Raw genomic sequence first — 15928 nt, 5'->3', positions numbered from 1 at the left:
GTTCGCAAATTGTTTTCTGCTCTGAGTTAGGCCAGATTACTTTGAGTTATATTATCAGTTTTTGCTTTAAATAAATGAATTGATTTAATATTTTGGTTTAAGAAGTTAATTTTTATAAATCATTTCTTTCTTCTTTTTGAGCTTTGGTTGCTCAATGGAAAGAGCATTCGCCCTCCTATGATATCATTCAGGTTCGAATCATTTCGATAGTTGGTTGATAAGAATTCTGCTCCCGGCCTCCATCGATGAAAGTGCTGACGTAAAATAACTTCAGTGGTAGATAGATCAAGGGGTTGGAATTCCCTTGTCGTCAGGCTAACAGTGGGAGGTTTCCGTATTTTTTCTCCTCGTGTAAGGCATTAGGGTGAGTTCCATCAGAAAGTTTTCTACGAAGGCTAGATCTAAGAGTTCCCTGGTCTTCTGGGTTACGTTCAAAATTAAAAGACTACCGAGTTGAATATTATCAGCCATAAGCTCAGAATTGGGTCGGCTGCTCAACGACAGTTATAAAATATAAAATAAAATCGTTTCTTTAAATCCACGTAGTGGAACATAAAACGTTGCAACAAGATTACTGTTTAAATGTTTTTTTTTTTTTTGAGTTTACTACTGCAAGCTTGCCAACTAATAAACAAGATAAGTTTTAATAAATAATTAGTGATAAGAGAATATAAGTAATAATTATGTGATTTTTTGTAATTTTCAAATGAAATTATTTTTAATCTTATTTTTTAAAAGCATTTTGTCTTAAAATATTTAATGAACATTAAAAATGCACAATTAAAGAAAATTAAATTTAAAAAAAATCATTACTCGAATGTACTAGTAAAATCTCAACTAAGGACTGACGTATTGATTTGAGTAATAAAGCAGATTTTAGTAGTAAATTTTTCGCAGTGTGCTTAGATGAACCATGACAGAACATGGTAATGATAGTTTAGTTATGATCAAAATGAACATTTGGCAAATCTTGTATTTTTCAAACTAGCAAGACTTTAAATTTGACTGATTGAAAAAAAAAATGTTATATAGTGTACTTATCTTTTCCATTTCTAGAGACAAATCTGATAAAAGAAATAAAGGTACATACCGTGCGCTTGAGAAGATGATAGTATGTTTCGAAGTATATATTTATTAATTTAATAGTTGACGTAACAAAATGTTTTGTTATTTTGTCTCAAGTGGACAAGAAATGAACAAAAAATTATCCATCAAGTATGTAGAAAAATGTAACCTAATATTAATCCCATTTTAAGAAGATATTTTGATCCTTTTTTTTTATTTATGGCATTTTTGCTTTTTAGAATTATTAACTACATAGTTTCATTTTTAACGTTAAGTACTATTTTCATATATTGGTTCCTTTTCAGAATTTAGTAATAATGAAATTTTATTAAAAATATCATTGGTTCCATTATTTGAAATAAAAGAAAACTGCTCAGCATTTTAACTATAGCAGTCATTAAATGAAAAAAATGTTCATCTCGCCTATGCAGAAAGTTAATACAACCAAAATCCAAGTAAACCAATTTTAGTTAACATACAACACAAAATAATAAAATCTTTTTTTTTCTTCTCTTTTTAATTTTGGCATTAAATAACATATTTATTTTTGTAGAGTTTTTGACCGCCTAGTAATATGAAATACTTACACCCATTATCGGACATATTAAACCAGTCTATATTTTATAATTTTGTTTTAATAGCATTTTTTGAAAAAAATCAAAAATTGAATCTAAGAATTAATTGGAAGAAAAAAAGAAAACTGTGTTTAACAATTACATTCAAACCATCACTGTATACTTGGAACGTGTTAAAGTTTCAAGTACAACACAAATATAACATTTATAATTATTTTAACAATGCTTTCTCAATCAAAACTATTAATTCTTAAAATATCCAAACTGAGTGCAAATGTTAATGTAATACGCTCAAATATTAATTTTATATAAATATATGTTAATGCGAAAAAAAAGTATATTTTTTACTTAACTAAAATGTTAATTTCATAGAACAGAGGCTGTTGTTTGGTCATTTATTTATTTGTCGGTGAGTTTTATTACAACGAGCGGGCGAAAAGCTCCATAAAATGAAACTAGCAGCTCGTTAAAATACGCAAGGTAGTTATAAACAATGTTAATTGCTTCAGCAAAATTCCTACAAAATTCATGGTTATTTTGAAAGCAAGTAAAGCCCGAGAAGTAAAACCAAAAAATTTTACTTTGAAATTAATCGAAATAAACTTTACTTGATGGAATAACATTAATATAAAAGTGACTTTGGATGTCAGCTACCATCTTAAAATTTATGTTAACAGCTCATTTTGTAAATTATAGTTTTATGACCTATTTTATATATATACTAAAAATGCATTCCATATATAAAGGTAATAACGAGAAAAAAAAATCTTCTAAAACTACCGTACTGTATTATGATAACATTTCTGAAGAAAAAACCATAATTCTGTTTATTAACACCAAAATATACGGTATTTAAACTACTCATTTGCTATTTTTTTCCGTTCATATTGCAAAAATTTACCCAAAAATCTGTTTTTCAAAATTTTAGTTCTTATAACCACACATTTAATAAAAATTACAAAACTGAAAAGTAAATTTTATGGAATAAATATTTTTTATGCCACGTGCAAAGGCATCATGATAAAAATAAATTTGCAAACTTTTATCATGCATTACAATTGCATATTTTATTGTAGTTTTCATTAATTAATTATCAAAGTGCTTCGGTAAAAATTAACAAACTTTTTGTTGTGTCTATCGAGCCAGAAACACAAAAAATTTTATTATATTCTGGTAATTTTGAACTTACTCCTTTTTTAGAGAACATACACAAAACAAACAAAAATAATTGGGAGCTCTGGGTTACAATCCTTGTTATTTATTTTGTTCTCAATCAAATAGTATTAATTTCAAACAGAATTTACATAAAATATTAATTTGTTCGAAATAAATTATCAAACAACTAGTTAAGCACACGCACAAATAAATAAATAAAGATACTAAGGTAGTACTATATAGTAAGTGCAAAAAAAGCAATTTTTTGTTAATCTAAAATACGCAATTTATACTAGTTATAGATTTGAAGCCTTTCTTATTCAAAGACTGAATATGCTTTCTTTTTTGATTAAATTTAAATAAAGAAAAATGGATTTTTGTACATGACTTCATTGAATATTTTTATCTATTAAGAATCCATTACTCATTTTAGAAAATCTTTCACTACTAATCAAAATTACTTTTTTCAGAAAAAAAAATTATTTTAATAATAAAATATTTAATTCTTCAAGGTTTTGGATTAAAAAAGCATTTTAAAATCTAAATTCTTATAAAAAAATCTATAATGAATAAATACACACTTGTGTCACATCGCATTTTGATTAAGTTAAAAAAAAGAAAAATCTAGCTTTTTTTATATGACTTAATTGAATATTTTAATCAATAAAGAATTTTTAATTCATTTTAGAAAATCTTTCATTATTAATCAAAAATATTTTTTAGATAAAAAATGATTATAATAATAAATTATTTAATCTTTTTAGGTAAGGATCAAAAAAAATATTTAAAGCATAAATTCTTATAAAAAACTATAACGAATAAATACACACACTTATGTGACGTTGCATTATTTTTTAAATAAATTAAAGTCCAGAAGCAAAGTCTTAGCAAAAGTATTTTTGAGAAACCTTATATCGTAATTACAAACTGTTAATATTGCAAGAATAGTTTGGCCTTAAGGATTGCATTTCATAAATAATTAAATTTCAATGCAAATATAGTTTGAAAACAATATGGAACTTTTCAAACATTTTGTTTGAAACTAGCAAAGTTTTAATAAAAAATATTCAAATAAGCTACAATTTTTAATAAAGTTTATTTTTGCTGTGTAGTTCGCATTTTTTCCTCCTGAAAGATTCACCTCGAAAAATTCATAATGTATCTAGTTAAAAGAAAGAAAAAAAAAATAGAAAAAAAAATGCAAATCGATTTGCTAGAGAATATTTGAGATTACTACAACAGACTTTATGCTTCTTATAATCAATACAAAAATTGTTTGACGAAGCCTGAAGCAAAGGGAAATGAAATAAATACTCAGATTATTCTATTCTTTTACCGTTGTTCGCAGAAATTCAATAAAAGTTTAAATGAAATCGGAGCTGCGTTGCAAATGCGGGTAAGCGTGAAAAGGCAAAAGATATTTTGTTGCCACAGGCAAGTTCTAATTGGAAAAATAGTTTTTGTATTTTGGAACTTTAATGTGATCATCGCCAAATGATTTTCTTTCTTTGCAAAAAGCGAATGTAATTAAAAATAAAAATTGAATCCTGTGTCAATGATTTAAATGCTCTAAAATTACTAATATCTATCTGGAAAAGATTAAATTTCTTGACTTTGAAACTTTGTTTCAGATTACTTCAGCCACAAAACTGTTATGGAATTCCTTTTAGAGATATGTGCAAAATTTAAATGCTTCAGACATATAAGGGAGAGGGAGAAATGACCTGGTAGTGGGGTGGGAATGGGTAGCGGGGTAGGACTGGGCAGTGGTGTACGACTGGGTACCTCAATAGCGTGGAAATTGCGTTTTCTTGCAGACGAATTCTGAATTACATTTTCTGAATTTTAGAGATATGTGCAGAAGTTAAATACTACACACATGTAAGGGAGAGTGAGGTATTACCCGGTAGTGCGGTAGGACCGGGTAGTGGGGTAGAACCGGGTTGTGGGGTAGAACCGGGTAGTGGGTTAGACCAGGTGACTCAATTAACTGAAAATTAGTTGTATTTTCTTTCTGACAAATTCTGGTTTTTCATTTTACAAGTGACGGCGAAGGATCTACAATTTTGGCTTGTAGTTGATTAATTCACGGCGTCTGTCCAGATAAGTTTGTTTTAGTACGTCAACTTTTTAATGTTCTTTTGTTTTTAGGCTATCCATATTCATTAATTATCTGACTTATAAAATTGTTTTCAGTCTAACAGTCTAATTCCACGTTTAATTCCCTAACCAACATTAAAGACTTCGTCCAATAGTAATGTCTATGTTCTGCTTTGTTACGATAACCTCTTATCTTAGACAAAGACCAGGTACCCCTTTGTCGCATGTTTCTGCTGGGCCCACAAAAGCTGTACAGCAATAAAGACAAAAAGGACATAAAGAAAAGAGATGAAAACAAAAAAAATGAAGAAAAATTATCAGTTTTATTCACTGAGCGTAGGCTGCAAGTATATAAAATTTATTAAATCAGCTAAAAATATAGAACTTAAAATGGCCAATGCAATGGTGGCTACAGAATTCATTTTAGACATTTATTTTGCCCTTGGGCCACCAAAAATCTTACATTCTGTCAACAAGTGGTAGCAAAATAACAAAAACGCATTAAGTTAACATGTGCACCCGATATGACGGGGGATTTGATGTTTTCCAGAAAAAATTCATTTAATAAAAAAAGTAATATATCAATAAATTTTCAGGAGTCAGTTTCTCACTGTCAGTTTCTTAAAAGCCATCAAAAATTCAATGCATTTAATAAAATCCTTTAAATCACTGTTATTGTAAACACGATAGTAAATTCCTATACAGTTAGATGATAAATAATCTTTAATGATATTTATTTTGCTGTTAAATTTTAAGCTGAAAAATTTTAAAGCTATGAGTTTTTAATTTTTCTTTTCAAATATTGGTACTCAGAAATGTGAACTTTATTTTTTTTATTGTACCAGCTTATCAATCGTGTTAATCCATATGAATCATTGATCCAGATTCTTTTGATGCATTAAGCATCTGAAACCCGCTGAGGGTTCTGCACGTAAAAAGTTTTACTTTAACACGCAGTCTTCACCATATAGCAAAACCGAATTTTCCATGTTATTAGATAGGGAAAACAGTCTCCTAATTTTGCCTGTTTGCTAAACTGCCAGTGGGCTAAGCAAAGGAAAATTTTACTTTCCTCAATTTGACAAACTGCTCACTCGGAGCTTTTTCAAGAAAACGGTTTTGTCAAAAAAAAAAACATCAAAAATTTAGATTACGCATTAATTGCTTACTTAGTAAGAGGCTCAAATAATCATAAACATTTACGTAGCTAATAAAAATGCATAACGATTATGTTTCAGAATACACTGTTAAAATTTTCATTCTAAAATTATGGTAAAATAACTGGCAGCTGTCTGTCCATCCGATTAACCGTAAAGTTTACGGTAAGGACCATTATTTTCCTTTATGGTTTTGAAACCATTTACAAAAAGTATTGTTATAAAACCATGAATACAAAACTATACGGTTTTTTAACCATTTACAACTAGCATTTTTCAAAAGCATTATCGTAAGGCAATGGGTATTGGAGAGTACCGGATACTTCATGTGTTGACGGGAATGCAGGAAAAATTGTGGTGTCAACACTAGGACTCGAACTCCAGTTCTGCCGGTCATGAGAGTGACAGATAAGCCCGCTCGGCTATGATATGCAAGCAGTTGCAAAGAACTAAAGCAGCTTCATTTGGAGGTTCTAGTTGGTGCGATAAAATTCCGGTTGTTCAAGCGTATTAGGTGAAAGCAGTTAATAAACGGTTTTTCTCAAACTTATCAGTTTGATTACCATTTTATTTACGGTTATTTGACTGTTATGATTAAATATGGTAAAATGATCGTTCAATAAATTGTTATTTAACCATTTTTTCCGAGAAATTTCTAACAGTGTATGTTATTCCTCATACGAAGTCATCTTAGAAATTTTTTTAAGAAAGTGTTATGCTTGCAAACATTAGTTTTACTGAAGTTTTTCCTGTGAAAGCGTTATAATTTAAAGCGATAAATGTCTCAAAAACATATTATATAACAATCAATAACAAACAAATATGAGGATTTTAATACTTGTCTAGACTGTCTCAAATTTTTAAACTTTCTTAAATTTCATGTCTTATTATGTTTTATTAAAGCACTTTATTAAGCTTCCAATTATTGTGAGATTCATTAAATTTTGTTCCTCTTTCATAGCTTTAAAATTATCTTATTTTTATACATTTTTCCTTTTAAGATTCAAAATAATTACAAGCCGTTTTCTCTGTTTTTAATCAAATAAAATATTAATTGTTTGAGTAAATTTCTTTTCAAATTAGAGTACATTTTAAAGTCACGGAAGTAATTCATTATTGATTGTTCTTAAAAGTAAATTCTCTTAAAAGTAAGCATTTCCGAAAAGGACATTTATGTAATCTAATTTATTTTCCTAGGAAGTAAGTTTTGATTCCTGATAATAGGTTATAGTTTGCTATTTATTTTTCTATTAAATTTCTTTGCGGAACTTTTTAAAAATAGTTTTGTGCTGATTTACTTCTGAAGATTATGATAAAGTGAATAATTAAATAGCTAAAACTAAAGAAGGAAAAAAGTTTATAGATTTTCTCTGATTAAATTGCTTACTTAAAGAATATTTTCCTAAATCAAACTGTTTTTGTGCTTTTTCATTTCTTATTTCCGTAAAAAAGGGAGATAAAATAATTCTAAGTGTCAACAAAGTCTGTTTACTTTGATGTCATGTTTGAAAACGTTTTTTTTACTGCGCTCAGTTGAATCTCGTAGTTAAATTAATTAAGCTTTCTGATATAATATATAACTCTTCATTAAATTAATAAAATCCGAGTATTAAGCAGAATATTTTTCTCAAGAATGTAAATATTTTTTTAGAAGTATTAAATTATGAATATGCTAGCTATACGCTTTTTATAGCAAGAATTTTATGGTGACGTTTAGATTTAGAAAAATATTTTAATAAATATTTATCTATATATAAAAAGAAATAAAAAGACGAAATAACAAGAGAGAATAATTTATCTACAAATAACAAGAAAACATATCTATTTTATTTAACGTTTCAGGGCAAGCACTTAATAAGGGTATGTTAATGTATGTATTATAGTTAAGATAAGGATTGGTATACTCATGTGTAGGTATCTATGTTAATGTTAATGTGAACAGTCGTTGTAATTAATTCAATAATCGTCGTTATAATTAACCAGTCAATATTCATAATGACCAAATAAGCCGATTGAAGTGAACAATTTACCGGAGTTTATAACATTAACCGGTTATTATTAATAATAACTAATAAAGTTTTGTCACTGTCATTTTTTTGAGTTTTTATTTCTCCCTTTGACTAAAAGAAAAGGCTATTATTAATTTTGAACGATTAAACTGTTTAATCACATAGACCAAAATTCATTGGTTGTTATTAATAATAACTTTTTAAAGTGAATAATTCGTGATATTGACCAAACTTTGACCAAAAGAAGCGATTATTATTAATTTTGTCCGGTTATTATGAATAATAAAAGGATTTGTCACTTTAACAGTAATGTAACCCATGTCCCAATGCTATATGAACCATTTAAGCACATTGACCAAGCTTCATTGGTCAATGTAACCAATGAAGTTTGAAAGCTTATTAATAATAACCGTTTAAATATAATAGTTAGCGATATTTCTCACTTTGACCAAAGGAAGTGGTTATTATTAATTTTGACAGGTTAGTATTAATAATAACAGCATTTATTACTTTAACTGTAATATATATATTCGAATTACTATCACTCTGTATTTTGACTCGTGTAATATATTTTTTCTCGTATTGAGTATTTTTATGAGAATTAAATTATTGTTAAAAGTAATACTTTTAATACTTATTTCATTTAAAGGGTTGGTCATTGGTATAATAAAAGGATTTGTCACTTTAACAGTAATGTAACCCATGTCCCAATGCTATATAAACCATTTAAGCACATTGACCAAGCTTCATTGGTCAATGTGACCAATGAAGTTTGAAAGCTTATTAATAATAACCGTTTAAATATAATAGTTAGCGATATTTCTCACTTTGACCAAAGGAAGTGGTTATTATTAATTTTGACAGGTTAGTATTAATAATAACAGCATTTATTACTTTAACTGTAATATATATATTCGAATTACTATCACTCTGTATTTAGACTCGTATTATATATTTTACTCGTATTGAGTATTTTTATGAGTATTAAATTATTGTTAAAAGTAATACTTTTAATACTTATTTCATTTAAAGGGTTTGTCATTTGTATAATAAAAGGATTTGTCATTTTAACAGGATTTGCCCATGTCCCGATGCTATATAAACCGTTTAATCACATTGACTAAACTTCATTGGTCAATGTGATCAATGAAGTTTGAAAGGTTATTAATAATAACCGTTTAAAGTTAATAGTTTGTGATATTTCTCACTTTGACCAAAAGTAATGATTATTATTAATTTTGACCTGCTGGTATTAATAATAACACCATTTAACATTTTAACAGTAATATATATATATATTCGAATTACGATCACTCTGTGTTTTGACTCGTATTATATATTTTACTTGTAGTGAGTATTTTTATGAGAGTTAAAATATTGTTATAAGTAATACTTTTTAATACTTATTTCGTTTATATACACATATACGTATTTTTAAGCATTTTATATGTTGTACGTATATTTATATGTATTTTTTATCACTGAGAATTATAGTAAATTCAAAACTACCAAACTGGGGTAAAATATACCATGTTTTCTGCTCTGTGCACCAATAAGTTAGGTAATTATTACTTATTTTGTATTGATTTTGCTAAAATTAAAAATGAAATATGGTCTTGTAATATGTGACAAAATTTGAGAATTGTGGTAAAAGTTGGCAGTTTTAATCATGATACCTTAAGGCATGAAAAAAAACACCTTTTCGGTAAATTAAATTTCAAGTTTTGTATCTTGTAATGAATGTGTGGCAATAGGAAATAAAAACTATTACTTTGAAAATCAGAGTTTCCGCTAAAATTTTGGAACTGAACATTGGAATAAACGGAACCGCTCGAAACCGAGAGAATAAACTGAAAAATTATGGAATAAATAGTTTAAGCACTGTAAATTTTGGCTTTGATCATCAAAATTATGATGTTTTCTTAACGGAAATATAGCATAACCACATACAGTACGGTAATTTTATTGGAATTTTTATCTCAGTTTAAATATTCCAGTTTCTTTCATTTTGCTGCAGGCGAATACAACTGCCAAACATAAAACTTAATTTTAAAACTGACTAAATGTTTAGGGTTCTAAACTAAACTAAACTCACCGGCGCGACAGCCCTAGAGGGCCAAGGCCTACTGTGCCCATATCAGTTTTCTTGACCTTGGACTCTGGGGTGCAGAAGCAGATGTTCCGGTCAGGTGGTCAGCCGAACGCGGAACCCCCAGTGTTTAGTTCCCAAGCATGCTTGGTGCTCATTTATAGACCCACTGAAGGAATGAAAGGCTGAGTCAACTTTGCTCGGCCCGAGGATCGAACCAGGAACCTGTGGCACGACAGCGCGAAGCGCTACCGCTCAGCCACCGGGTGTCAAATTAAACTAAACTCAGTGGAGCGACAGTAACTGAAAAAAAAGCATAACATAACCATGGCGTAAAAGAGAGCTCGGTTAAATTTATTTCTTTGGTTTTAGTAATTTACTTATTAGTTTCTTTACTAAATTCGTGGTAATATGAACTTAATTTTGCCTACCAGAATTTCCGGTAAACCATATGAATAAAATATTTACCAAATGAGTGGTTTAATCGGAATCAAAATGCAGACAAAAAGAGAAAAAAATGAATATCGCCTAATAAAACAATAAAAAGACATTAACGTCTGGTTAAGAAAAGTAATTAATATTTTAGTACAGTTAATGCTGGCTCCACGTGATGGATAGTGAGCGTTTGTTTTGTTATAAGCATTCGTAATAAATTATTTTGCTTTTAACATTTAAAACATATAAAAAAAACACCTAGTTGTAAAAAACTATGGTTTCCTTATGACTATCACTTAACTTCTGGCAGTAATTTTACTGCTTCTATTTAAAGGAAGGCAAGATACTAAGTGAATTCTGAGGATGTACAAGAATGGTCATAGATATAGTTTGTCTTATCGACCAAGAGGCATGGGCTTGACAAGGAAAACAAATGATGTTTAGTCAAAAGGTGTGGGTTAATGTACCAGGCTTCAGAAGTATTTTTCATGGCTGCAGAGATTTAATTTATGGTTTAAGCATTTTTTTAGGGAGGGGTACAGTTTTTTAAATGTTTATTACTTTAAAAAAAATTCTTAATTTTGTGCGATGCTGATTAATTTTAAGCTTTTTACATAATAATGAGGAATATTCAACGTAAGCAAAACGTATCAAAATTAAAGTTATGAACAAAAGTGTAAAATTTTCATTGTATTTTTTATGTAATTTTTATTCTATTTATTTTTTACTTAGTATTTCTATCTTTACATAAATTTGCTCTCGTCATAATGAATAATCTTTTTCGATAGCGTTAAACACGATATTTGTAATTCAATGCAGATAATTCACAATAACTTGAATCTTTGACCTTTAGAAATTATAAAAGCTCTCTCTATGAAAGATCACGCATATTGCTTGAAAAACTGAATAATTATTGTTATTACATTGAAATTATTAGTTCAACACATTGTTTGAAACAAAATACAGTCAATTCATGATAACTTCAATCTTTGACCTATAAAAAGCTTATAAGCTCTTTGTATGAAGAAATACGCATATTGTTCCAAAATTTACTCAAGTTTCTGCAATATAGTTCAAACCATTAGATTGACCAATTATTTGCAACAATATGCCGTCGAGACGGGAGAACTTCAACCTATAGAAAGTTTAAAAGCTCTTTGTATGAAAAAATACGCCCATTTTTCGACAAATTGGACAAAATACTTTGCAATATCATTGAAATCATCAGAGTAACACATTCTTTGCAACAAAATACAGCTAAATTACTATAACTTGAATCTTTAACCTATCGAAAGTTTAGAATGCCTTTGTATGAAAAGAATACGTATGCTGTTCGACAAATTGGATTAATTCTTTCAAAAACAGTGAAATCATCAGTTTAACACACTATTTGCAACAAAATACAGTCAATTCAAGATTATATAAATCTTGGACCTATAGAAAGTGTAAAAGGTACCCATGTATATAAGAATATGATTATTTTTGGCATATTGGGAAAATTTTTGGAATAGCTATAGCGTTGTTTAATACATTATTTGCATTAAAATACAGTGAAATCACGATAACGTGAATTTTCAACCTATTGAAACTTTGATTTCCTATAAATTACGGGTTTGATATTCATTGAATTTTTTGAAAGCGAATTGTTAAATTTATATCGTTTTTCTCTTTCACTTGATAACTTCGAAAACATATTTTAAAAAATTTACACTTTAACAGCAAACGGCAATCTTTCATCTCCATGAATAGATTTATCCACATTTTAGATAATATTATCTTTCAAGGTTAGAGTTATTAAAATTTTTTTGAATTGCTTTAATTTTTTTACGTAATTTTTTTTTGCATAGACACTTCTTCCATTTTATGTATTACACACACACACACACACACACACACACACACACACACAAACACACNTGTTCACCACACACACACACACATATATATATATATATAAGTGCGACCCACTTATATATATATATATATATAGTTCAAGTGCTACTTTTTATACTAAAATTTATAAATATTTTTATTTCATACTATATTATTTCAATTCCCATTACATTATTTTCTTCATTTCCATTTTTTTTTAATTTTCAAAGTTTCATTTTTATTTAGAAAACTGCTGAAAACGCTTAAAATTAACTTAAGCATTAAGCATTTATTTACTCAGAATATTTGAAAGAAACTATTCCAGATTCTATTTATCTTTCTGTCATACCTCTCCTATTTAGATAAATGCTCTAAATGCAGTCATTATCCTTTTCAAACCCATTAAGTAATCATTCACTTAACAAGTGCGCTAGACATCAAATAGCAATCTCGAAATTACAGGATATAAACTGCAATGTTTTGAATATTCTGTTAATAATATATGTATTTCAGTAAAATATAGTCACATTTCTGAGATTTTAATTCTGAAAAATCTCTCTAATTCACTCTCTTATTGTTTCGTGAATATTTATATAAATTTTAAAAGTTTCGAACTAGGTTATGATACTTAGCGATTAATAACAGAAATTAAATAATGCTGCGAGTAACGAGAGCTATTTTTATATTTGTTTTCAAAAATAAAAGGTGCAAATTTTAATGGCGCATAATTTTAAAAGGACAATAACATTTTCTAAATTTAATTTTTGAGAAGTATTTTATGATATATATAAATGGTATGTACTAATTTGTTTAAAATGTGCAAGGTACATAATGTTAATCTCTCTTTCTCTCTGTATATATATATATATATATATATAATTTACAAGTGAATTAAAACATCACTAATATTTCGAACCTTATCTTAGAATACTTTTTTTAATTATTCATTGAGATGAATAAATAAAAAATACAAAATCAATATCCGAAGTAACTTTTAATTGTTACCATTAAAAATCATAAAACGAAATATTTTAGCTCTTTATAAGTAACACTTGCAGTCACATAAACCACTTCAATTCATTGGTTAGTATTGAAAACCATGTAATATGACTAATGTTTACCAATAATATACTAAAACTTTAGTAGAATCTCTTTAGCAACCTAACATGTGTGTTCGACATTGGTGATTGCTTAGAGAATCTATTGACTAAAGGCATTTAATTGAAGCGATGTGATAAAGTTCAGGCCATGGAGTGTACTGAACAAGCCAGCTCACAGCATTACCAGAGACTATCATCTTTGTTAAGATGCAAATAGACTGTTTAAACAACAGTCCCGTGTTTCCTTCAAGATAGGGAAATTCATTAGTTGGAGAGGGTTATTCATTAGCTGAGTGTAACCGGAATGTAAGTTAGGTCACCGATTGGTTGAAGTTACGTCTTGAAATTCATGATGTCTACTATTTTTTTCTAACCAGAAAAAGGATAATGACTGTAGCTTTCAGCAGATTAAATAGATGTGGTTATGTGTGGCAAAATGAGTAAAATTAATCCATTTGTGCCTTCAAAAAAAGTTGGAGGCTAAGGGTTTGTTTATCAAAATTTATTTCTCAAAAAAATAAATAAACATTTCTGTTTACAGTTATATATTAAAAATATAAATATTTAGCTTTGTATCGTATTATCTACGCATTAATATAGATCGTAAATATAGATATTAGTTTAGTTGGTTGCTTGTTCAGAGCAGTGTTTTTTATCAAATAAAATGGAAAGTAATATTTATTTATATTTATTTTTGTTTCTGAAGGAATAGTTTCTGAAGCAAAATTCGTTAAATTAATCCATTTGCTCCTTCAAAAAAAAGTTGGAGGCTAAGGCTTTTTTTATCTAAATTTATTTTTCAAAAAAAAAAAATAAATAAATAAACAGTTCTGTGCACATTAATATATTAAAAATATAGATATTTAGTTTTGTATCGTATTATCTAGGTATTAATATATATCGTAAATATAGATATTAGTTTAGTTGGTTGCTAGTTCAGAGCAGTGTTTTTTATCAAATAAAGTGGAAAGTAATATTTACTTATATTTATTTCTGTTTCTGAAAGATTAGCACAGTGCTCTTTTTTAATAAATTGGAAAGTAATAATTTTTTATATTTATTTCTGAATCTGGACGTTCAGCACAATATTTTTTTTCAAATAAAATGGAAAGTATGTTTATAACCAGCCTTTAGCAGCTTACACAATCGATGACTATCCATGATCATCGACTATCGATGATCAACTCTGTACCCTTGTAATTTTGAACTCAACCTCGATGACAACGGAGCTTCGGGAAAATTTTTTCGTCAAAACTGGTCTTCGTGGAGCACTTTTTGAGGAAATTAATTCGTATTTGCTTTACCCGGAGAGGAAATCAAGAAAACTTCAAATGGTTTGTGCCACCGCAAACGGATTCTAATGCATGATTCGTCTATGACTGATGGTATTTTACGTCAGCACTGTGGTCAGTGTCACAATTCGCTTCAACCAGACACAGTTGGAGTTCGAACCCGGTTCTTTTTACTATTAGGTGATCACTCGATAACCTGAGATAAAATGACTTCCCTTTATATATTAAAAATATAGATATAAATTTTTGTGTCTGAAAGTTCAACAGAGTATTTTTAAAAAAAAAATTAAGTGGAAAATAACAGAAAAAAAACAGCCAGAGTTAGTCAGAGTTCAAATTTTAATTTTTGATCTAAAAAAATGACAACTTTAAAAAAAGAATGAAATTCACGGGTTTATTCATTGTATTCCTTAATAAAACGCATTACATAAAAATGATTACAGTAAAAAAATATCTATAGAAACTTTTCTAAATATATTTCTCAATAGAAATTAATAACTAAAGAGGTAATGTCAGTTCAGAACATAAAACTAATATTTAATTTATTCTTACAATAGACTTTTAGAGTGAAAAAAAACATTAAAAAGAAAAATTGATATAACTTGTTTCCATCTTCGAAATATGTCTTCATTCCAAGGAATAAATATAATGTAAATTTTTACCGAGAAAAAAAAAACAGATGTACTACTATTGTACGATTCCCTATTTCATCTCAACAATTCACCGCTATGTTATCGATTTCCGCTGCCTATGTTATCTTCAAGCATTCTTAAATTAGCGACTAGTATGTTATTTAGAATGCCGAATCCCGACAAGGGAATTCACGGAAGCTTAAATAATTCATTCCTTTCTTCCCTCCCTACAATATTTGAATATTTAACTCTGTTTGAGAACTTCTTGTATCCGATGGAAATTAGTTTCTCTTTCAGACATTTGAGAGCGGACATTGCAGTACATTTCCGATAAATATCGATATATTTTCTCAATTTTTACGTCTGAAAAGGTGCTAAACTGTTCTCATCTTTTAGATAAATAATAAAACAACTATTTCAAGAAGCAAAAGTTAACAGTAGTATATA

At 28.2% G+C, this 15928-nt stretch overlaps 1 protein-coding gene across 7 annotated transcripts in view; it reads right to left on the bottom strand.

The window, feature by feature from the left end:
* Nucleotides 1-15928, bottom strand: part of LOC107442615 (gamma-aminobutyric acid receptor subunit beta-like) — a 299717-nt gene that overhangs the window by 252076 nt on the left and 31713 nt on the right. The gene's annotated exons all lie outside the window — the stretch shown is intronic.

This window comes from Parasteatoda tepidariorum, chromosome X2, assembly GCF_043381705.1.
Source record: "Parasteatoda tepidariorum isolate YZ-2023 chromosome X2, CAS_Ptep_4.0, whole genome shotgun sequence".
NCBI lineage: Eukaryota > Metazoa > Arthropoda > Arachnida > Araneae > Theridiidae > Parasteatoda > Parasteatoda tepidariorum.
Note: the sequence above shows the minus strand (reverse complement) of the source record. Positions and strands in the feature narration are given on the sequence as shown.